We start from the raw sequence: 22,674 nt of genomic DNA on the forward strand, positions 1-22,674 counted from the left end.
TTTTTCAAAAGCTTGCATTTGTCCTTATGACACGCAGGCTCTTTCAGGACAGGGATCTCATTAGACCCGGGGATTGCATCCGATGGCTGTGGTGGGCATTAGGAAAAGTAGGGAGGGTGTGAGAAGGAGTGGGAACTGTGCAGAGGAGGCTCTTGTGACAGGAGAGGTACCTGGGTGGGGGGGCTTGGCAAGCGAGTGATGTTGGACCAGTTGGATTCTTGAAGAGAGAAGTGGGGGATGGACCTCAGTCTGGATGGGCAAAAAGCTCGGGCAGCGGAGGGTCTGGAATGGGAGACTGAAGGACCTCGGAACGGACTGGACCAGGCTGCTCTTGTGCTGACTCCTTTTATGGTTTACAAAGAGATTTAAAGGAGAAGTAGGAGATGATGAGACCTGTCGAATTTAGGATGTTTGTACATATTTTTGGTGAATATTTGGATAAACGGATGGTTTGGGGACTAATGGTTGAGGATGCTGCATTTATTCTGCACATGCGCTCTGCATTGCAGTGATAACCTTCTTTAACAGAAAAGGTTGTTCTGAAGCAAATGATGGCTAGAAACAGTGGGTTGACATCATGTCTGGCTTGGGAAGCACAATTCCCCTGTCTCCACTAAAAGACTATCTGAATGAAGGAAAGCGAATATAAGCAAGACCAAATAAGCTTGTTGCATGATAATTATCTCAAAAGGATGGGAGGTAGTGACAAGGGCACTTTAAGTATCTGTGGAACCTGTGAGTTGCAGACTTGCTCAAATTCTCAGGGGGCATTTGAAGTGCAGAAAAGAGAGATTGAAACTGTTCTCAGACTCTTTTCTCACTTTTTGTTTTTACTGCTTTTTGATAGATGTACATGCTCTTTCGTCCCCTGGATGAAAAGGATACTACTGATGCTTCCTCCTCTTGCTTGTCCATTGTTCCATTGTCTCACCACCTCCTCTCCCTTCTTGTTTTTCATCTTTGTTGCACGCGCATATTCTGAATGCCTGCTAACCTTGCTTCCCTTGGACCAGAGCCCAGGCTGCGTTATCAGCCTCCGGCCCATGGTCAGGAGCCTGTTGGGAACTATTGGGGTTCTTGTCAGTTTCTCCTTGCCCTTCACTTATGTATTGCCTTCTGCTTGGCAGATCCTGGCCCGAGTATAATAGCCAACACTGTGCTAGACACCCTGAAACTCAATAAATGTTTCCTCAATGAGTTTATTACTCACTGGGAGAACAGAACCCTTTCATGGGAGGACTTCCTCTTTAGGTATCTCTGGATCCAAAAATATATATGTATCTTTTCTTTTTCTGTAGACCTGTTTGATGCCTCCCTCAATATTGTAGGCTTTTAATTGTTTAAATCTGTAAGTGCTCTGTGCAGAAAGCATTTCTTAAAGACATAGGGGATTTCTGGCTTCTGGGCCAAATAGGGGTTGTAGTTTAATTCTATCTAACACTGAACAGTATTAATAGATGTCACAGTTCTGAAAATGTCACCAGGGTTTTTTTAAAACATTGAGCAACAGTGCCCACAAGATGGAGATATTATTCCATGGGAAAAAAACTACAAACCTGTTTTGGTTTTTTTTTTCCCCTTAGTGAAATGGGGCAGTGTGGGATTCCCCCACTTTTCAGAGTGGGAAGATAGTGAGTTTTTTTAAAATCTGAAAATAAGGAGTAAAAATGATCTTATAAAGTGATCATTATAAGTTACAGTGCTTTAATCTTTTGTGAAATTTGTTGACACCAATTGCTTTCCCCATTCTATATGGTAGCTTGAATCTATTTTCCTTAACAAAAGAATATGTGTAGATTAATTAGATACTTGACCCTCAATATAAAAACTGTGTTCTATCCCAGATTTAAAGGAGGAGGTATTAAGCATTGGCAAAGAACAGGAAATGGGCTTCTAACAGGTACAGGAGAAAAGGATGGTGTTGCCTGTCAACAAGGAGTTATGGCCTCATTGGTGGGTTGAGATATACACGCATGGAATGATTAGTGAACCAGGCAGTGTTATTTATAATCATATATGCATTTATTTTTAATCTCTACCCTGTGTATTCCCTAAAGGATTTGTGCCTGTTTGTGAATGTGTATGCATAGTCAGGGTGTAAATCAGTTTATAATGAGGTCCCTTGTAAGAGCATTAGCTGGGAAGGGCAGAAGCAGGCAGCGGAGTCAGGCTGGAAGGCTTCCCAGAGCAGGAGCCTCCAGGATGGGGCTGAGCTGTATGGCGAGGGGCCGGGGGCATTCTAGGTGAGGAAGGCGCATGAGCAAACTAGCACATGCTCCAAAGGATGTGTATCTTGTAATAGTGGTGGGGTTGGGCACCTGCCAATGTTTTTGACTGTCCAGCATCTGAGTTCTCATTCTGGTTTGGGGAATTCCTTACTTCCCCAGCTTTGCTGGGAGGCAGAGCTCTCCTCTTACTGAGAACCAGGGCAGTATCTGGTGCTGCAGGCACGGTGTGTGTGTGTGTGTGTGTGTGTGTGTTGCATTGTCTGCTGTGCCAATGTCCCGGACCACTCCGTGGTAAGATTTGGGGCATTATTCCTGGCTGCTGGACATTTGGGGAGCCAGCCAGTGAGCTTTTAAAACAACTTTCTTCTGTTTAATCAGAATGGATGTGTGTAACTTGCAAACCATAGCCCTGATAGAAATAGCTACTCCTCACTGGGCACTATCCTCTGTGCCAAAAAAGTTCCACGTGCTTTATGAACATAAGCTCATTCAAGTATCACCACAACTGTGAAAAGAGCTAACATTGCTAGTCCTCAATTCACAGGTGAAAAAATGGAGCTTGAGATTCCGAGAAGTTTAGATTTTGCCCAAGGTCATACAGGCAACAAGCAGAGAGCTGGGACAGGATCCAGGTTTTTCTGACACGGAGACTGTGATGTTAACCTCTATGCTTGTCTCCCGCTCTCCGAGGAGAGCAGATCATAAATTTTAACTACGTGTATGTATTTTGAAGTACTTTATTATGAAAGCATTTTTCTCAGAACACAGCTGAAGAAGGATTTGGTGCTCTTTCTAAAATAGGGTTTGACAGTTGTAGATTGTCATTGGTTTGAACATGGAATTAGAGGTGAGGTCTTCTCACTCTTGGCCTGCTTTTCTTTGCTATCTTTGGTGTTGGGTAAAGGCAGACAGTACATCCTGAAGACTCTACCTGTTTAGAGGAGGGAGAGAGGAGAGGGTGGAAGTGGGGGAGAAAGCAGCTCATCACAGGACTCTGTCAGGAGTTCTGCTTGCCAGTTGCATCATTAAGTTTTTACAACCCCTAGAGCAATCTCTACCAATTTATTTTGCCCGGAGCAATTTATACACAAATAGCTGCATGGCTGAACCTCCCCTACTCCCCACTTCATCAGGTCTCTACTCGAGTGCCTTATCAGAGAGGTCTTCTCTTCCCATCTTTAATAATCCAACCAACCCCTCCTCTCCCATTCTCTTCACCCACTTAATTTATTTTCATAGCATTTCTCACCATCTGACAGATTATAAATATTTGCTTACTTTCTGTCTCCTCGCCGCTAGAATGTAAGCTTCATGAGAGCAGGCACTTTGTTTTGTTCCCTGCAGAATCCCCAGGATTTAGAAGGTACCCATTACATATTAGATGCTCAATAAATTCTTTTGAGTAAACGAATGAATGTGAGGAAACTGAGGTGCAAAGAGTTTTAGATAACTTGCCTAAGATTTCATGAAAAATACAGAAACCACATATCAAATTCCGGTTAATGTGACTAGAATCCCTCATGTGCCCCCTTCACTAAGACCCCTCTTTCTGGGAAAAATGCCTATATTTGCAAAGGGTTGGAATAAGAGACATGTTACGGGATTTTAGTTGGAATAATAAAAATCTTAAGTAGCCAGCCCAACTTGCCCTTTTTACAAATGTGGAAGTAAGCATGATCCATTGAGGTTAGATGACTTGATCAAAGTAATATAACTATTTCCTGATGGAGGAAAAACCAGAATCAAGACACCCAATCTCCCAGTTCAGTCGTATCCCTAGGGCAACCTCTTACCTTCGCTTCTTTCTAGATCAGTGGTTCTCAACCTGTGGGTCGCGACCCCTTTGGAGGTTGAATGACCCTTTCACAGGGGTCGCCTAAGACTATTGGAAAACACATATATAATTACATATTGTTTTTGTGATTAATCACTATGCTTTAATTATGTTCAATTTGTAACAATGAAAATACACCCTGCATATCAGATATTTACATGACGATTCATAACAGTAGCAAAATTACAGTTATGAAGTAGCAACGAAAATAATTTTATGGTTGGGGGTCACCACAACATGAGGAACTGTATTAAAGGGTCACGGCATTAGGAAGGTTGAGAACCACTGTTCTAGATAAAGTGAGCCCTATTTTGATGCAGAATTTAGATGTTAATCATTGGCGATGGGTTTGAAATAGTGGGTCCTTTTATTTTAATGCCATAATATTGATGCAGGAAAGCAGAAACTGAAAACCAGGTGCCCACAAGGACCATCCGGTAGCATAACATCCAGATAGCACTGGCGGGAACTATGGCAAACTGGAAGTACGGCTGATCCTCGAACAATTTCAGGGAGTTGGGGCGTCGGCCACCTGCACAGTTGAAAATCCACTGATAACTTGTCAGCCCTCCTCATATGTGGATTCCCAACTGGGGTTGGAAAATGATATCCCCTGTGCATAGGGCCCAGCCCCATGGCACCTGCTGACTGCCCAGAAGGACATGTTGCAAGAGAAAAATGTGGGAAGCCAGTCTAAAAATGTTTGAAGCACCCTGCTGGACAAACATGCATTTCTGCCAGCCAGATCTAGCCTGAAGGTTCCTAGTTTGTGACGTCTCAAAGTCTTTTTTTTTTTTTAAATATATTTTATTGATTTTTTACAGACAGGTAGGGAGAGGGATAGAGAGTTAGAAACATCGATGAGAGAAACATCGATCAGCTGCCTCCTGCACACCTCCTACTGGGGATGTGCCCGCAACCAAGGTACATGCCCTTGACCTGAATCGAACCTGGGACCCTTCAGTCCACAGGCCGACGCTCTCTCCACTGTGCCAAACCGGTTAGGGCTCTCTCAAAGTCTTTATATGAACAGCCCCATTCTTTCCAAAGGAGTTATTTTCAAAAGGTGAGAATATGTTGGCAAATATATGAAGTTGTAACACTGTGGTTAATCGTTCCTTAGACCAGCCGAAGGATCAGTGGGTTAGGCTCTCAAAGTTCACAGAGGGAAAATAATGCTCAATAAAAGAGTATTTATTGCCTGTCTTTATTGCCCTGGTGATAAAGTTGGAGAGTAATGTGTTTTCTCTGTCATAATACCATCTGTCCTAATGGAGGGTAGTTGCTTATGCTCTTTACCGGCTGGGACACAGCAACCTTTTTAGAGATTTGGTGCAGCAACTAACTACCTGTATGTCACTGGGCAAATCATCCAATTTTTCTACCTTGCCAGAATCACATTTGAATAATTAAGGGCTGGACTTTATGAGACCTAGGAAACTTAGGATGCAGAGGGTTTCGTGCTGAACTTGAACCCAGTTCTTTGGCTCTTAAAAAATAAAGCCTGTGTTAGAGGAAGACAGATTGGAGTGCCTGCATGTATCACTTATGTCTTTAGCAGATTGGAAATTACAGTGGATTTACTGCCATTTCTCTCCTGGGCCAGCGGTGAAGCTCAGACCTGTTACCAATGAATTGACTTAGCGATCCTTAGGTTCATTCCAGCTCTATCTCCATCATAACTCGACTCTTTCTGAGGACAGGTTTCAAATGCTTTTCTCCTGTAGAGACTGAAGCATGGGGTCTGGGGCCACTGGGCCTGGGTTGTGTCCTGGCTTCCCTGGTCCTGTTGATTTCTTTCTCTGAGCCTCAGTCTCCTCATCCTTAAACTGGGGCTAACAGTGGTACCACCTCGCCTTGTTGTGATCACTGTTCCTGGCAAATTATCAAGTGCTCCTTTTATTCTTATAATGCAGCCACTGTGTGGCGTAGATAATGAAAATTTAATTAGCATTTTCATTTGAAATACAGCATGAGAATTTCCCCCCTTTCCCAGCAGATTCGGGGCTTTTAAATTTCTCTGTAGGAACTGAAGATGTGTTGGGAATAAAAGTTGGCAGGGTTAGTGTGCCTCTGTGTTTGAATGGTACCACGTGATAAAGACGCAGAGGTAAAGACAAATGAATCGTGTGTAAGATGGGTGTGAGCTGTGGGCAGCCTGATGTTAACTGAAGAGCTCCCTGGCTACGTGGCTGGTAGATGTGCCTGTGACCCCGTGCACATTGGACCAGAAAGAAGGCCTGCACAGGTGGGTTTGCTATCACTCAGAGGGGACCATCTGATGCAGCTTCCTGTGGAGGGAAGCATTCATTGCAGGAGATTCTTTAGTAGCTTTCACATGCTAATGTGAAGGGCATCTGCTCTGGAAGAACAAACCACCTCTCCAGATCCATCTTGGAGCATCATTTAAGGCAAGAGGATGGCAATAGACAAATTGCACTCTCTTCAGAAGGAGAGGGTGGGTTTACACTGTGTTCCGAGAAGTAGGCATGGTGCCCTGATGGCCATTCAGCGGGGCTCCTGCTGCTGAAAGAGCAGCCTGTCCTTGTCTGTCTGCTGCGCTTTCATCTCCTGCCATATTTGTATTCCTGTGCATGCTCCCCACATGAAAGCACAGCGTGCTATTCCCAGCTCTGCTGCTGTGACCTGCGGTAAGACCAAATTCTAAAAAATATTTTAAGGCTTTTACACGGAATGCTAATGCTGCACAGTGGTATTTAATCATTTGGCATCTGGCCAGAAGCATTCAGAAGCAGGTCTCGCCCCTCAGGGAGCAACCACCTGCACAGGTCGTGGGAGGGGCTCTTGGTTACGAGGCCTCAGCCTCCTGGGTGTGTTCCCGGGTGTGTGCGTGGCAACCCAGGCAGGGCCGTCAGTGTCACCTGGGAGACAGGGCACAGAATACGGCTCGGAAATCAGCTCTGCGTAGCTGTTGGATTCTCAACAAAACTTCAGGAAAGTTGTTCACTGGGTGAGCTGGTGGGATGAGGCAGTTGCAATGGGCTGAGGGTGGGGAATGGAACACTCTTCATGTTATTGTCAGGAAGTCTTTGGAGGCAAAAAGTGAATCTCACCTTTTGCCAGTGTAATCATAGCCGGTCTCAGCTGGAGAATCTGAGGAGAGAATGTCTTGTTCTCTAGCTCTCTTATCATGCAGCTGGGTAGGCTGGCGCGCAGGTAAGGTGCCTGCCTGGGGAAGCCAGCCTAGAACCCAGGCCTTCTGATTCTCTCTTGGTTCTGCTGCCCTCTGCCCAGCAAGTAGTGGCCACCAAGTTTCCATTTGATTCTTCCTCCGCTCCCATCAAATTTGCTTTTCAACAAATGAATTTGTTGTTCAGCATCCTTGAATATTCAGGAACATTAATATGAGTTTATTTTAAACATAAATAGAAGTTTTATTTTTATTAAAATAAAGTACTCCTATTTCTTTTTATTTTTTAATTGAATTTATTGGATTGACATTGGTTAATAAAATTATATAGGTTTCCGGTAGACAGTTCTATAATAAATTATCTGTATATTGTATTGTGCATTCACCACCCCAAGTCAAGTCTCCTTCCGTCACCATTTATCCCCACTTTACCCTCTTCTACCTCCTCCCACCACCTTTCCCTTTGGTAATCACCATATTGCTGTCTGTGTCTGAAAAAAAAGTTCTTTTGTTGTTTTTTTGCTTAATCCCTTCAGATTTTTTTTAACCAAGCTCCCAATCCCCCTTCCCTTCTGACAGCTGTCAGTCTGTTCTCTATCTATGAGTCTGTTTCTATTTTGTTTGCAAGTTTATTTAAGTTCACTAGATTTCACATATGAGTGAAATCATATGGTACTTGTCTTTCTCTGACTGGCTTGTTTCACTTAACATAATGCTCTCCAGGTCCATCCATGCCGCCCCAAAAGGTAAGGTTTCCTTCTTTTTTATGGCTGAGCAGTGTTCTGTTGTGTAAATGTACCATAATTTCTTTTTTATCCAGTCATCTGCTCATGGGCACTTGGGTGATTCCAAATTTTGACTATTGTAAATAATGCTGCAATAAACATAGGTGTACATATATTCTTTCAAATTAATGTTTAAATAAAAGTGTTTTGTTTTTTAATCCTCGCCCGAGGATATGTTTTTATTGATTTTAGAGAGAGAGGGAGAGAGAGAGAGAGAAACATTGCTCTGTTGCTTCCCACACACCCCCAACCAGGATTGTACCTGAAATCTTTTGGTTTATGGGATGACGTTCCAACCAACTGAGCTACTGGCCAGGGCTAAATGGAAGTTCTTTAGAGCTTAAATATGGATGAAAGAACCATTATTTTTCAAGAGTTTGTTTCCTTTGTTTTTTCCTCCTTTTCTTCTTGGTTCAGTTTTTATTTAATGTCCTTTAAAAAAAGAGAGCCATTGTTTACCTTTATGATGATTCTTTTTTAAAGTCCAAGCATGAAACCTCTTCCTCCTGCCCCACAGATTCTTTTATCCTGTTTAAGCTGCTTTCCTGTGAGCTCGTCGCCACTCCCTATATGGGTGGATGACTTCTAAAATTATCCTCCCTCCAGGCGGTACCTGTGTCAAGAGCTGCTGATCTTGAGTGTATGTAGGAGACACTTGGGAATTGTGGGTGAATGGGGACTGGGATACAGCAGATCTGGGAAGGGGTCTGAGATTCCGCCTCTCGATGCCGGTGCTGCTGGTCCTGGGAACACATTGCACCCGAAGGACCATTGATTAAGGCACAGAGATAGACAAATGAATCTCACGGAAGATGGTGTGAGCTGTGGGTATCCTGATGTCACCCAGGGGCCTCCCACTTATTTTAAATTCAGCAGGTCCCAACTGAGCTCATCACTTTTGAGGCTTGCCTTTTATTTTATTTTATTTTAATTTATTTGGGTAGCACTAGTGTAAAACAATTTACTGTCACAGTCAAAACCACTCAGGAAGATTTCCTGCCACGGCCCAATTGTGCTAAGAATCTGTCAATTATTTAATGAGTTGGGTGACGTTGTCAATTGCTATGCGTTATTGATTGGAAAATAAAAATCATTTATGTGAAGACACTACAATTGAATCCAGTTCAAGTTGTAGTGCCTTGTGAGACAATTCTTTCCATTCCTGGTGAACTAGCAAACTGAGTCTTAGGGACCTTACCATATGCCACCTATACATTTATGTCGCTTATAAATATATAATTCAAAATGTTTTGTTTCTATTTCTTTTTACCATGCCCTAGGGAGTAATAAGAAATGGAAAGTGAGAAATTGTAGTATAAAATCTGCTCCCTGGCCTCAAGCCTACTGCCCACATAATTTCTCACTACTGTTTCTGGTTTAAAAATCTTATACATTGCATACATATCATCATGAAAACCATCTGCTTAATTAATTTTTCAGTGTTTAAAGCGTATAACTTTAAAAGTTTGTAATGTAAACTTGAGATGCTGAAAGCAGTTGTTTTTTGAATTTTCTGTATTCATAGATTCCTTTTCCTGCTTAAATGGATTTCCAAATAACAAACAAATCCCTACCTCACCTTAATTTCTCCTTCTTTGAAAAATGCAACACTAAAGGTGAAGTGGCAGGTTAAATGAAGGCTTTATAGGTGAAAATCAGTGTGTACAGATTAGACTTACATAATTTTTAGAACTGGAAGAGACGAGGTATTGTCCTCCTTTTTGTAGGGTGAATTATCTGTCACGTGCACACAACGCACAGTAGAGCTGGAGACGGCCCAAGTTCTCTTGTCTCCCAGTAGAATTTTCTTTTCTACACTATCGGGTGATAATCACCTAGAAAATATTCTTTCTTGGGACATTAATATGCAGTACAAATGACGACAGTACTTCAGGTGTGATTAAGAACCTATTGGAGATAAGGTGAGGGTACATGTACTATGATTCATGGAGAGCAGCCGAAAGTGAGAGCTAGGTGAGCACCTAGAAGGTAGCCAGTAAGTGTCGGTCTCTCTTTCCTCCTCTGTACTCACTCCATAGCTTATTGCCATTCACTGATTAGAGTGTAAAATGGCACAATGAATTATGCAAAGCTAGTTTTGCAGGAGGGGCTGTCTTGTAGTCTAATGCAGTGCAGATGGAAAGATCCTCTTTTAATCATTGTTCTCATAATACTTGGAAGCTTTTTGAGGAATAAGCACTCAGAAGTGAAAGTGAATGGCCTTCAGCAGTAAATGAATTCCTTTTGCAGGGAGGAACTGAAATCTATTTATGATGCAGATGGCTGCCCTGTGTTTGAATGCTCATCCTTGTCATCTGAGATGCATACTTAGAAACAGAATGTCTCTTGAAATAGTTGGGCTTTAGATGGTTCCACTGGAGAAATTACTTCTGCCCAGGCTAGCCCAACATGTATTATTATTCTTCAGAAATGGTGACAAGTATTTAAACGCCAATTCACTCCAATCATGAAAATATGTAAATTGCCCCTCTCTCCCTCTCTCTCTCTGTCTCTGATCCTTAGTTGCTACTGAAGAGACTGAATTAGTTAGCATCCCCTTACTTTTATTAGCATAATATTAATGCAAATGATCGGCAAAGGCTTTTTTAAAAAGAAGGCAGAACCATAGGAAACAATAATAGTGCTCACTTCTTTAGTGAGGAAGAAAAAGCATTTTTGATTAGGTTTCTAACTTTGGTGTCTGTGCCAAGGACCACCCACGAGGGCCTAAACAGGTACTTGTTTTTAAAATGAACATCAGCCTGGATGGTTCACTTGCAGAGCCAATCCAAAAAAGACCCAAAGGGAAAATTTCAAACCAAAGATTATATGCTATTACCTGTAGGTAGTTCCTCATAATTCAGATGCTATTAAGAATGTGTACTCATGCCGAAACCGGTTTGGCTCAGTGGATAGAGCGTCGGCCTGCGGACTGAAGGGTCCCAGGTTCGATTCCGGTCAAGGGCATGTACCTGGGTTGCGGGCACATCCCTGGTGGGAGGTGTGCAGGAGGCAGCTGATCGATGTTTCTCTCTCATCGATGTTTCTAACTCTCTATCTCTCTCCCTTCCTCTCTGTAAAAAATCAATAAAATATATTAAAAAAAAAAGAATGTGTACTCATAGGATATATATATATATATATCCATATTAGTCTCTATTTCCAAGACACCACTTTGTAAAATATAGAAGGAAAAATAAAGGACTGATAGTCATTGGCCAATTCAAGGTATAGCAAAGAACTGACTTAAAGCTCTTCCCAGCAAAGGGGTTGATATAAATAGGACACTGATTAATTCTTTATTTGCTCAGAGGAAATGGACTTAAATTAGAGGAAAGTAAAGTTGAATCAAATAACAGGAAGACATTGTTGGCTCTGGAGAGAGCTTTATAAAATTAGGATGAGGTATAGCAAGGGCCTGCAATCTCCCTTCTAAACCTCTCACGGGGCTGCAAACATTTGTTACACTTTCTGGCATCTGTGCCTGCCTCTGTTTCAGTGGAAGTGAGCACTGTAGCGCCTGCTGTCTGTACCACCCACATAGCATGAAGCCAGTGCTGCCGTGTATTGTTATTTTCCTACATGATTTATCTCCATTACAATATGGACTTTAGGGGATCAGAGGTGAAGACCTGTGCTTCTTTGGACCTTGGACATCAGCACGTTTAGTACCTCACAGTTAATGAGGAGTCAATATTTGTTGAATGAATGTATGAATCACAACTTAGTTATCTGTTTATTATTAACGAACAAGAACCCAAGCTCCATAGCATCACTCCACCAAAACATTGGTGTATTGAGTGCACTCCAACTCCCGGGGTCTTTCCAGTGTCTGCTTCATTACCTGAAATGGAAAATATACTTCCTTATGTGGATTCATTTGATTGTGAAACCATAACCACAATGATTTTCAAAAACAAAACTGACAGCATTTTGACCAACATCCATAAAGGAGGAAGACTAACAAGTCAATGTGGAGATTATTGTTCAGTGAAACTTTCTATTCACAAAGCTATTGGACTAAGAAATTAACATTCCTGTTTTAGATTGGTTGGCATATACTTAAGAGTTTCACAAATATAAAAGTTATGTATTTTACTTTATAGAACCAGCTTCAGCAGATAACTAAAATCCTTTATGAGATGGGGACCCTTAATAGTTAGCTTTCAAACATTGACGTTAAAAAAACCAAACAAGAAAACAAAGAAAAGAAAAAAAGTTTTTAGTCTTGGATCTTTACTGCAGAGTATCTGACAATCTGGGTCTTTCTGAAGAGTTATCCTGGCAAAACAGTAAAGGAAGTTCATCTTTGAGGCCATCACCCCCCTGATTACCATGGCTTTGGTACCCACTGCACAAATGTGGCCTTCTGCCCCGGGGTACCACATTCTCCTAATCCTTTCACCTTCTCCTTTTAGAATTTAAATTTAGACTCTGTTCTTGTTTCTAGAGGCTCTCTTCTCTTTTCAACAGCCCATTGGCTGATATTTTCTGCAGTGTTAGCTTCCTGAGACAACAGTTCTTTCTTCTATGTGTCTTTGCTGGTAAGGAGAAGGGCAGGGGGATCAGACCTACCTGGAATGTGAGGTCCCAGTAGTCTTGGCCAGTGCAGAATGTGGGGCTCAGAAAGGTGATCCAGCAGGTTTTGTTAAGGGGAAAAAAAAAAAAAGAAATCAAACAACCTGGATTGTTTCTTTGGTGGGTAATGGGCAGAAAGGAGAATCAAGGTATGGAGCAATGGAAAGGGAGGAGAGAACTAGAGGTGTGGCAGAGGATGACTGGAGGTGGAAATCTTTGAGTTGGCTATTGATTAAGCCTTGGCTTTTTTTTTTTATTGCTTAAAGTATTACAAAGGGTATTACATATGTCTCCTTTTTCCCCCCGCCCTTGACAATCCCCTGGCCTCCCCTACCCCCCAGTGTCTTATGTCCATTGGTTATGTGTATATGCATGCATATAAGTCCTTAGGTTGATCTCTTACCACCCCCTTCTGCCCCCCTACCCTCCCCGGCCTTCCCGCTGCAGATAGTCTGTTCGAGGCAGACTGTATCTATTTTTGTTCATAAGTTTGTAATGGTCTTTATTATCCATGAATGAGTGAGATCATGTGGTATTTTTCCTTCATTGACTGGCTTATTTCACTTAGCATAATGCTCTCCAGTTCCATCCATGCTGTTGCAAATGGTAAGAGTTCCTTCTTTTTTACAGCAGCATAGTATTCCATCGTGTAGATATACCACAGTTTTCTAATCCATTCATCTACTGATGGGCACTTAGGCTGTTTCCAGATCTTAGCTATGGTGAATTGTGCTGCTATGAACATAGGGGTGCATATATCCTTTCTGATTGGTGTTTCTGGTTTCTTGGGATATATTCCTAGAAGTGGGATCACAGGGTCAAATGGGAGTTCTATTTTTAGTTTTTTGAGGAAACTCCATACTGTCTTCCATAGTGGCTGCACCAGTCTGCATTCCCACCAGCAGTGCACGAGGGTTCCTTTTTCTCCACATCCTCTCCAGCACTTGTTGTTTGTTGATTTGTTGATGATAGCCAGTCTGACAGGTATGAGATGGTACCTCGTTGTTGTTTTGATTTGCATTTCTCGGATGATTAGTGACTTTGAGCATGTTTTCATATGTCTCTTGGCTTTCTGAATGTCCTCTTTTGAAAGGTGTCTATTTAGATCCTTTGCCCATTTTTTGATTGGATTGTTTATCTTCCTTTTGTTAAGTTGTATGAGTTCCCTATAAATTTTGGAGATTAGGCCCTTATCAGATATGACATTGGCAAATATGTTTTCCCATGCAGTGGGCTTTCTTGTTGATTTGTTGATGGTTTCTTTTGCTGTGCAGAAAGCATTGGCTTTTTATAGAGTGCTAATAGCCTTGGCTGTGGATAAGGAGGAAACTCTCAAGGTCATTAACTGCATGTGGACTTCTTAGCCTGTTTCAATTCCCACATGGAATGGCATTTTGGGACCAAATGCCCTATTGCTTCTGGATACATGAGAATTTTGCTGTCCCATGTAAGCAGCGGGTGAACAATAGGCTAGCATAAGCTTGGTAGTGAGCCTGAGACTTAGGACCCTTAAGGGTTCCTAAGGTGACCGGGATAGGAATTAAACTGGGACAGTTACAGGAGATTTAATCCTTCTGGAACTTGATTGTCTGTGGGTGGCATTTGCCAGAGCTCCAGGTGTCCAGGTGTCCATGACTGTGCTAGAGTATGTGGTAATGCTAAGGAATAGCCTTAGTTATTTTTCCTTTGCTGTCTGCATTTGCTCCCTCACCCACTGCAGGTTTTCACAATTTCTTTCCATATAACCCTTGCCCATAACCCTTGCCCATGCCTCGTGAGCCCTGGTCCTATCCTCTGAGCAGAGAGTCTGACTTTTGCCCAAAACACTTGTTTTTGTGGGATTTTTATTTTGTTTTGTTTTTCCCCTTCAAATGTTAATCTTGAAGTCCTCACCCACAAGCAGTATTTTTCAATTGGAAATTGCCTTTAGTTTCCCATATTCTTTTTTTCTATTTCATGTGTCTTTTAGGCTACTTGCATTCCCATCTGTCTCGTGTTGGGTCAGCTCAGATTCTAAAACAAAGCAAAAAAGCAGCCTTAGATAATCTCATTTAAAAAGGAAAAAACTATCCTGTAATATCCACATATTCTACTTTGTTACCGACTTGCTGAAGACATGTAGAGGAAAATATTATGGGTGAATTGTTTCTAAGCTTGACTAAATTATTTGATTAGCTGGAAATTATTTCTCCACCCTCTCCATTTTCTCCATAGAGCTGACTTTTAGCACCTGGCCTATAAAATGCTCCCTGGCCTTTAGTCTTTATCGGTGGAGCGTTATAGTATTTGAAAGTCATGTGGAGCTCTCCATGGAATTACACTTTGCAGTCCACATGAACCAGCTTTCTCTTTCTACCCAGGACTTGCCAGGCTGTCGTTGCTGCTTCCAATTGTTTTACTGTTATATTCACTGGCATTACTTTGAAATAATCTATCTATATAAAAGCGTAAGTGACCATCACAACCGAACAGATGACTGAACAGGCTTCGTGGGGCGAACAGGCCAGCAGGGAATTAGTGAGGGACGACCAAACGACTGAGCAGCAGGCTGCAAAGATGGTGGTACCCAAAGCCAATAAGGAGGGAATATGCTAATTCACTGCCATGCCCTCAAAGATGGCGGTGCCCACAGTCACAAGATGACTGGCAGGGGAGGGCAGTTGTGGGCCATCAGGCCAGCAGGGGAGGGCAGTTAGGGGTGACCAAGTCAGCAGGGGAGGGCAGTTGGGGGCAACCAGGCCTGCAGGGGAGGGTAGTTGGGGGTGACCAGGCTGGCAGGGGAGCAGTCAGGCATCGACCAGGCTGGCAGGGAGTGGTTAGGGGGTGATCAGGCTGGCAGGAAGGTAGGTGAGCAGTTAGGAGCCAGCAGTCCTGGATTGTGAGAGGGATGTCTGACTGCCAGTTTAGGCCCAATCCTGTGGGGCCTAAACCGGCAGTCGGACATTCCCTGAGGGGTCCCAGATTGGAGAGGGTGCAGGCTGGGCTGAGGGACAACCCCCCCACCCCAGTGCATGAATTTCAAGCACTGGGCCTCTAGTGTTTAAACATCTTCTCTCTTTTCATTAATATCCTTGAAACACAGATATCCTTTCACTTTTAATGTTGTCTTCCACTGTTTATCTGGCTGGCGGAAGGTTGTTTTTATGCCTCTATAGCCTCACTGATATGGGGGATGATTTCTCTGCTTATTGCAATAAATAGTCACAAAGAACTAAGAAGAGTCTGATAATAATGCCCCCATCTCTTCCATAATATGCGCACTTACTTAGCTTTAGTTATTACCAAAAGGTTTTTTTCACCTAATTTTGCCTGTTGTCCATGTTTTTATTAGCATAGAAAAGTTGGTGTTAATATGTATATAAAAGTCTTATGAAATGGCAAGAAATTTGCCCATAGGAAATAAGTAAAACCATTATTATATCCAGTACTATTCCAAAATTAAGTTAAAAGATATGTTTATATTTTGTGTGTGATATTGACAAATATTCTGTTAGAACCCATATGATAGCAGACACTATGAATCAATAGCAACTTCATGAACTGGGGGGATGTCAGAAAATTGTAATTTGTCAACTTGTATTCAGTCAGCACCTCAAATGAAATTCCTGGCCAACAGTTAAACATCTATTCTGGGTTCCAGATCTTGAAGTATGTTACATTTAGTATGTGAGAGAGTTGCACACTGGTGGGCAAAAATTTATCTGTTTGTATTAATGTGGGTCTAAGGCATATCGGTCAATTGTAATAATGAGATTCCAACCTAACAGAAGGCAGGACAGGGGACTTTGAACGATGGGTTCAAATATGGGTTCAGAGAAGATGGAAAGACTCTTGGTCTTCATTAGTGAATCCTTTTCTTCACTTCACCTCTGAAAACGTGTTGAGAACTTTGATTCCTCAGGAAGAACAGAGGAGCACAGATTTGCAATGGAAAAGGCAAAAAATGTGACTTGTCAGGAGCAATAAAAGTAAATGGATAAAAGCTTGGCAAAAATTTTGGATGCTGATAACTACTACCTTTGAAGCCTGATGACTTTGTGAAACAAGAACCAGGTATAGCCAGTTGTGATGAGGAAGCTGGACTCCAGCTCAGGAAAGAACAACCTTACTAATGGATCAGTGAGTGCAAACCCAGGAGGACTGTGGGAAACTGCAGGGAGAGTGGAGGATCTCAGGATGGGTTAGGGAGGCAACCTCCAATTACTGGTCTGAACCTATGGAAATGATTGAGCAGGGGATGAGGTGGAGGCGAAGGGGTAGTAGTGGCAGTGAGAGAGGAAGTGAAATTTTACTGAGGAAGGAATGGTATACCACAGCAGGGCCTGGAGCGTGTTAGAGGTGATACTAAAGGAGAGGTCATGACCCAGAGGCCCATGCTGGACAGTTGTCTGGGCCACTAGTTCAGTGAGGAACTGGAAAATTCCACCTGTACCTGGTGTTAGTGTCATGTATGGTCTATCTCCTGGTAAACATTTGAATAGCTTGGTTGAATAGACATCTCAGGTAAGGTGCTCAATATATAGTAAGCATCCAACAAAGAGTTTAAAATTTGTTTTAGAGATTGAGTTGACCCGATGGAACCAGGGAATTCATCTTAACAAACTGTATGCCAGTGCTTGTTTGTGACTTAATATTAGATACAATCTGATATGAAATCAGCCCTTTCTTTTGTATTTTTCTACTCCCTGATAAGGAAGTTTGCTTTCAAACTAAGCGCCCAGTAGTTACAGATGCATAGAACAATTACTTATCAATGACCTTTTAGGGCTTCCTGATGATTGATTTCTTTACTGTCTACTTTTCATGTTCCTGCATTATTCGTTTATAATTTTGTGCAAGTAAATTAAAAACAAAACAAAACAACAACAACAAAAAACCGTTAGAAATTAAGTGGAGGTTGTTGTTTTTGAGGCAGCAATGATTAATTGAGCAGTCCCCAAGCATCTGTTGTGGCAAGACCTTTGCTGAATCTGGGGATACCATATGAAAAACACCAGCCCCAAGGAACACACGATTTAGGGGTAGAGAGACAAGTGTGAATATGAGCACAGGATGTGGTGAGGGCTATGGAGAGACAGAAGAAGGGAGGAAATGTCTTTCTTTATTCCGGCCCCCATGAAGAAAGGTACCAGGTTATGAAATTAAGTAATGCCAACTGGGGCACAGATCCACCTGGAGAGCCCAAGCTTGGAATGCAAAGTAGCTGCTGCTGTCTAGTCTCCAGGTAGCTCTCTAACTGACCAGAGCAAGAAATGGAAAGAGTTTGGAGATGAACTGGAAGGTACTGATACCAAAATTGTAGGGTGTTGAGTCCAAGTTCTTGTCTTGAATGAAGTTGTGGACAAAAACAATTAATGGAACCGAAGTTTATTGGGAGAATCCAGTCCTGGAAAAGGTGCAGCTGGGGTTCTGGGAGCAGGTCAATGTCCAGAGCTTCCTTTCCATATTACAGTCGGGAGTAGTTTAGTGTCCAAGCTAATTAAAGTCTAATAGTCCATGTGTGAGGCCCGCATGGCCATAAGCCACATGGGCACAGAGATGTGCTCCCCCATAACAGGAATGTCAGGTATCCACTGTGCTTTGGGGGGGAGGGGAGAAGGGGGGGAGGAGAGAAAGCAAATGTGCTTTTAATTTAGGGGATGGAGACAGCCTTGCTAGCTCCTGATTGGTTATCTTCAAGCTGCCCATCTTAGCAATATCCATACATTTTAAAGCTTATGTCTCCTACACACGCCCAGTTAATAAGTTAGTAACTTCACCTAGTTGGGTTCCCGGTTCTATTTCCCGGCCTGATGGTCCCAATTCCTGACTATGTAACTTCCCTCCATCTTCTTAGTACAGCGTGTGGGGTGGATACAATTGCTGGTGATCGATGATTACTGCAGTATGGTTCATTAAGCAGTGCCTCCGTGCAGTTGCTGGGCCTTGCCCATGGTGTTCTTGATGTATAAAGCCTGGACATTCTGCTAGTTCTTTTTGAGCAATGACACCAGGAAATTGACCACTATGTGAATGTTGTACACAAGCTCATCATCTGTCATTTTCACGTGGCCAATGGCCACTGCCTGATACAGCACCTTCTTCATCTGGAACGTGATCGTGGATTTTATTCCATTGAGTTGGCCACCATGTTCCTGTTGTGAGTCAGCAAGGATGAGAGCATACAAAGGTTATTCAGATCTGGGCCCAGGAATTCATGGGATCTGATTGATTAGAGACTCTGAAACCAAAAAGTCATCATACTTTTTTGCTAGCTTCTTGTCCAGTTTCTTATTCTTGTTGAGTTTCTTCAGCACCTCAATGTCCATGTGGGGATATCCATGGCCTGGCCCCCTTACAGTGCTGCTGCTCCCCTGGAACACATACAGAGGATTTGGGGTGGGGAATGGACCTAAGCCAGATAGTGCCCGAGAAGTGTTTGTCCTTCTGAGGTTCATAGTTCTTCAAGCTAATCTGCAGTCCTCAGTGTCCAGAAAACTTCCAGAGCTTGCGCTGGTTCCCGTGCAGGACCACCTCATAGAGCAGTGGTTCTCAACCTGTGGGTCGCGACCCCTATGGGAGTCGAACGACCCTTTCACAGGGGTCGCCTAAGACCATCGGAAAACACATATATAATTACATATTATTTTTGTGATTAATCACTATGCTTTAATTATGTTCAATTTGTAACAATGAAATTGGGGGTCACCACAACATGAGGAACTGTATTAAAGGGTCGCGGCATTAGGAAGGTTGAGAACCACTGTCATAGAGGGTGTCCCGGGAAACTTTGCTGCTCATGGTTCCTTGTGCCCCCCAAACCAGAAAAGAGTGTGATAGATAATTGAAGTGCATATGCAAACACAATTGCTTACGCTCTGAACCAGTGTTCCAAGATCCTGACCTTTTATTTAGTATGTCAAAGCCCCACTGCAGATACTTTCATCCTTTGTTTTGGAAGAAGACTTAACATTCAGATCCCTTGGTTCCCATTTGGCTACTGTTGTCTCCCCAACTGAAGAGGAAGAACGGCCTCATGAGAGAGATTTGGGGAACAAAGGGGATCTCACTTCCACCCAGAACTAGAGCTCTAAAGCAGGAAAGACCTATGTCTGGTGGCCAGTGATAGCCCATAATTTCCCCTTTATGTACCCTGTGTCTATTTCTAAATGGGAAGGGAGTGTTTCCTTGCCTTGACTCCAACTGACTCTCCCATATGCCTTTCCATCTTGTACCTTGCCTTATTTCTTGCTACTAGACTTGGGTGGTGCTCACTGCCTATATCCCTGTTTTGGTGATGTTCTCATATAAATTGGTTTTGCCATAGTTTTCTGTAAGAGGCATAATGCCAAGTTATCAAAGCTATCTCTCAACAGGGTCACTAATGGGCTGCTTCTGTCAGTTTCGCTTAGGCAATGTTACGTTTTTAAGAGGATAATCAGTTCATTTACTCATTGTTTTGCTGTGTGTCAAAATTGGGTGGACACTTTGAATGACTATTAAGTGCTAGAGTGACTTTTATTTTTAAAGAAAAAGAAAGCTGAAAGCAATAATGAATAAGTTGTATTGTCCCCTCCAAATCAAAGGGGTAATGTATGCAAAAAGTAAAAGTAAGATTATATATTTTTAAACTATAGCAATTGGGTGGGAGAGAAGAGATGTGGAATCCTTTCCTGGTTTCTGAAGGCTGCCTGGTGTGAGGAGAGGCCAGTGTGACACTGCTTTCTAATCAACTTCTTACTACCTCCAGGCTTTGTCAGTGCTCTTTCTTCCTGGTTGTCAGAGCCACTTCTAATAATTACTGCTTTCAGCTAAACAATAGTAGGCATTCACTTCCAAGGGGGAAAAATGACTTGGGTCATTCATAGGCTGCAGCTCCTCATAGTCATTCAAATTCAGTGTATTCTGATGGACAGGGCTATTACAGAGTATTAATAGCGGCACCATCCCTTTATGGCAGTGATTACTTCTTTAATATCCCTGCCAAAATGAAAAAAGAAAAATCTACACATCAGAAATTCATGCTTTTTCCCCCCCTCCAGCATAAAGATAATGTAGGTGGAAAAGCAGAGTGAATTTTTAAGATATTTAAAAAATTTTAAACATCTTCAAAACAGTTAAAAAAAAACACACCCTGGTATATTGAAGTTATACTCCAGTGTGAACAAACCATGTCTTAGAAAATGCATTGGAAAAGGTTTCTATGCATTTTAAAGAGGTATGGTATGATGGTTAAATGTATTTTTCTCCAGATAAGTGCAGTGGTCCTTTAAAAGCATTAATTATGGCCTGTCAACAGGATCATTCTGGTTTTTGTTTTGTGAGATACAGACCAGAGAGATTGGAGCATCTAATGCAAAAAGAAAAAAATTAAATTCTCCCCTTTCTAGTCTGTTTGGTATGACCACTGAAGAAGAAATGCAGACTCTAATCTTGGTTCTACCATCACTTTGCTGGTGACTTTGGGGAAAGTTTAACCCTGGAGCCTCATTATCTCACTTAGAAAATGATGGGATATGTTTAACTCTCTAGGGTCCAATATCATTCTAAAGTGTACATGTCAATAAATATGACTTTATTTAAAATATACTTGGTCCTTGAAAGGGCGAGGGCTATGCCCTCCATCTTGCCTGTATCCTCCATGTTGGGGCCACGTGCGGCCTTCTTCCCGGAAGCCCAGGCCTCTGCTGGCCACGCCCGGGATTTTAAACTAACCAATGACAATCAAGGGAAGTGCGCGCCATAGATATGACCACATCCTGTGTAACAAGACCCGGCTTACACCTGGCCAATCGGCAGGGCCCACAATCCCCTCGCGCCACCCCCCTATTAAAGCCGGTTTTTCCCACGCGGGGGCACTCTCCTCCTGGTCCCTGGGCTGGCCTGAGGCGGAGTCGGGTTGGCTAGCCCCCAATAAAAGGACCTTCTGCTTTTGCATCGAGCTGGCTCCTAGTCTGGTCTTTGGGGATCTTGGAATCTGGGCATAACAGTCCTTATGGTTGATGATAAGTCATGATCTGAATAAGAAAAAAAAATTTTCACATTAAAACTAGGACAAAACAAAACAACATCTTTTTCAGTCTTCATCTTTTTCAGTCTTCATCTCCCAACCCAATAACTTCTTTTCCTGCATTGGAAATAAATGTAGGATGAGGAGCATGAAAGAAAGTATCTCTTTAAGAAAGGATCTTATAGGAAAACAAACAAAACCAAGTCTTAGCATCAAAGGACTTCAAGAAAGCAGACTGTGGGTCACAGAAATGCCTCTGGCAGAGGCAGAACCAGGAGACAGACTGCTATGAAGTATAGCAACAGGCCTCTTGATAGAGTGGATACATACAAAAAGCAGGGGCTGGGCCAGATGGCTCAAAGAAATGTCATAGCTCCAAATAAATTCCTTGAGATGGTTGTATGAAGAGGTATGGATGACAAAGGAGCATGAAGGAAAATACACATTTTCAGATGCACTGGCCAGAAGGAGAAGCTTAGAGAGAACTTCTTCCTCTTATACTGGATGGATAAAAGCAAATGATAAAAGGCGTTGGCAAGGCAGGGGTTTTCAATGACGTTTTTATTATTTCTCATTGTAGTATAAGTTAAATATGGATATAGCATTGGAATAAGTCCCAGTTTTGATGAAAGCCTGTAAAACGAAGCTAAAATAAACAAAGAAGTAGGTCAAGAGTCACTAGGAAAGCATGTCTGTTTCTTTCAGTAAGGCTTTCTGGAGTGTTGCCCACAGATTTAAAAAGTGCTTTTTAGAAGTGCGTTAGGTGTTGTTTTTTGAGAACTCCTAGAGCAGCAGTTTTCAAAGTGTGGTCCAGGAACACCTTGGGGTCTCAAGACCCTTTCAGGGGTCTAGGAGATCAAAACGATTTTCATAGCAACACCAAGGCATTATTGGCCCTTCTCACTCTTGTTCTCTCATAAGAATACAGTGGAGTTTGGCAGAGGCTACATGACATGCAATATGGCAAAAGATTGAATGCAGAAGCAGATGTGAGAATCCAGATGTCTTCTATTAAACCAGACATTAAAGACAGTTTCAAAAATGTGAAACAATGCTACTCATCTCACTATATAATATATTTTTGTATGGAATAATATAGATTTTAAAAA

The 22,674-nt window shown here is 42.3% G+C and overlaps 1 protein-coding gene and 1 pseudogene across 2 annotated transcripts in view; one reads left to right on the plus strand and one right to left on the minus strand.

The window, feature by feature from the left end:
- The window catches only part of ARHGAP18 (Rho GTPase activating protein 18), a 124,040-nt gene that overhangs the window by 37,651 nt on the left and 63,715 nt on the right, over positions 1-22,674 (plus strand). The gene's annotated exons all lie outside the window — the stretch shown is intronic.
- Positions 18,471-19,356, minus strand: LOC102425993 (annotated as a pseudogene).

This window comes from Myotis lucifugus, unplaced genomic scaffold (assembly GCF_000147115.1).
Source record: "Myotis lucifugus unplaced genomic scaffold, Myoluc2.0 scaffold_150, whole genome shotgun sequence".
In the NCBI taxonomy this organism is placed as follows: domain Eukaryota; kingdom Metazoa; phylum Chordata; class Mammalia; order Chiroptera; family Vespertilionidae; genus Myotis; species Myotis lucifugus.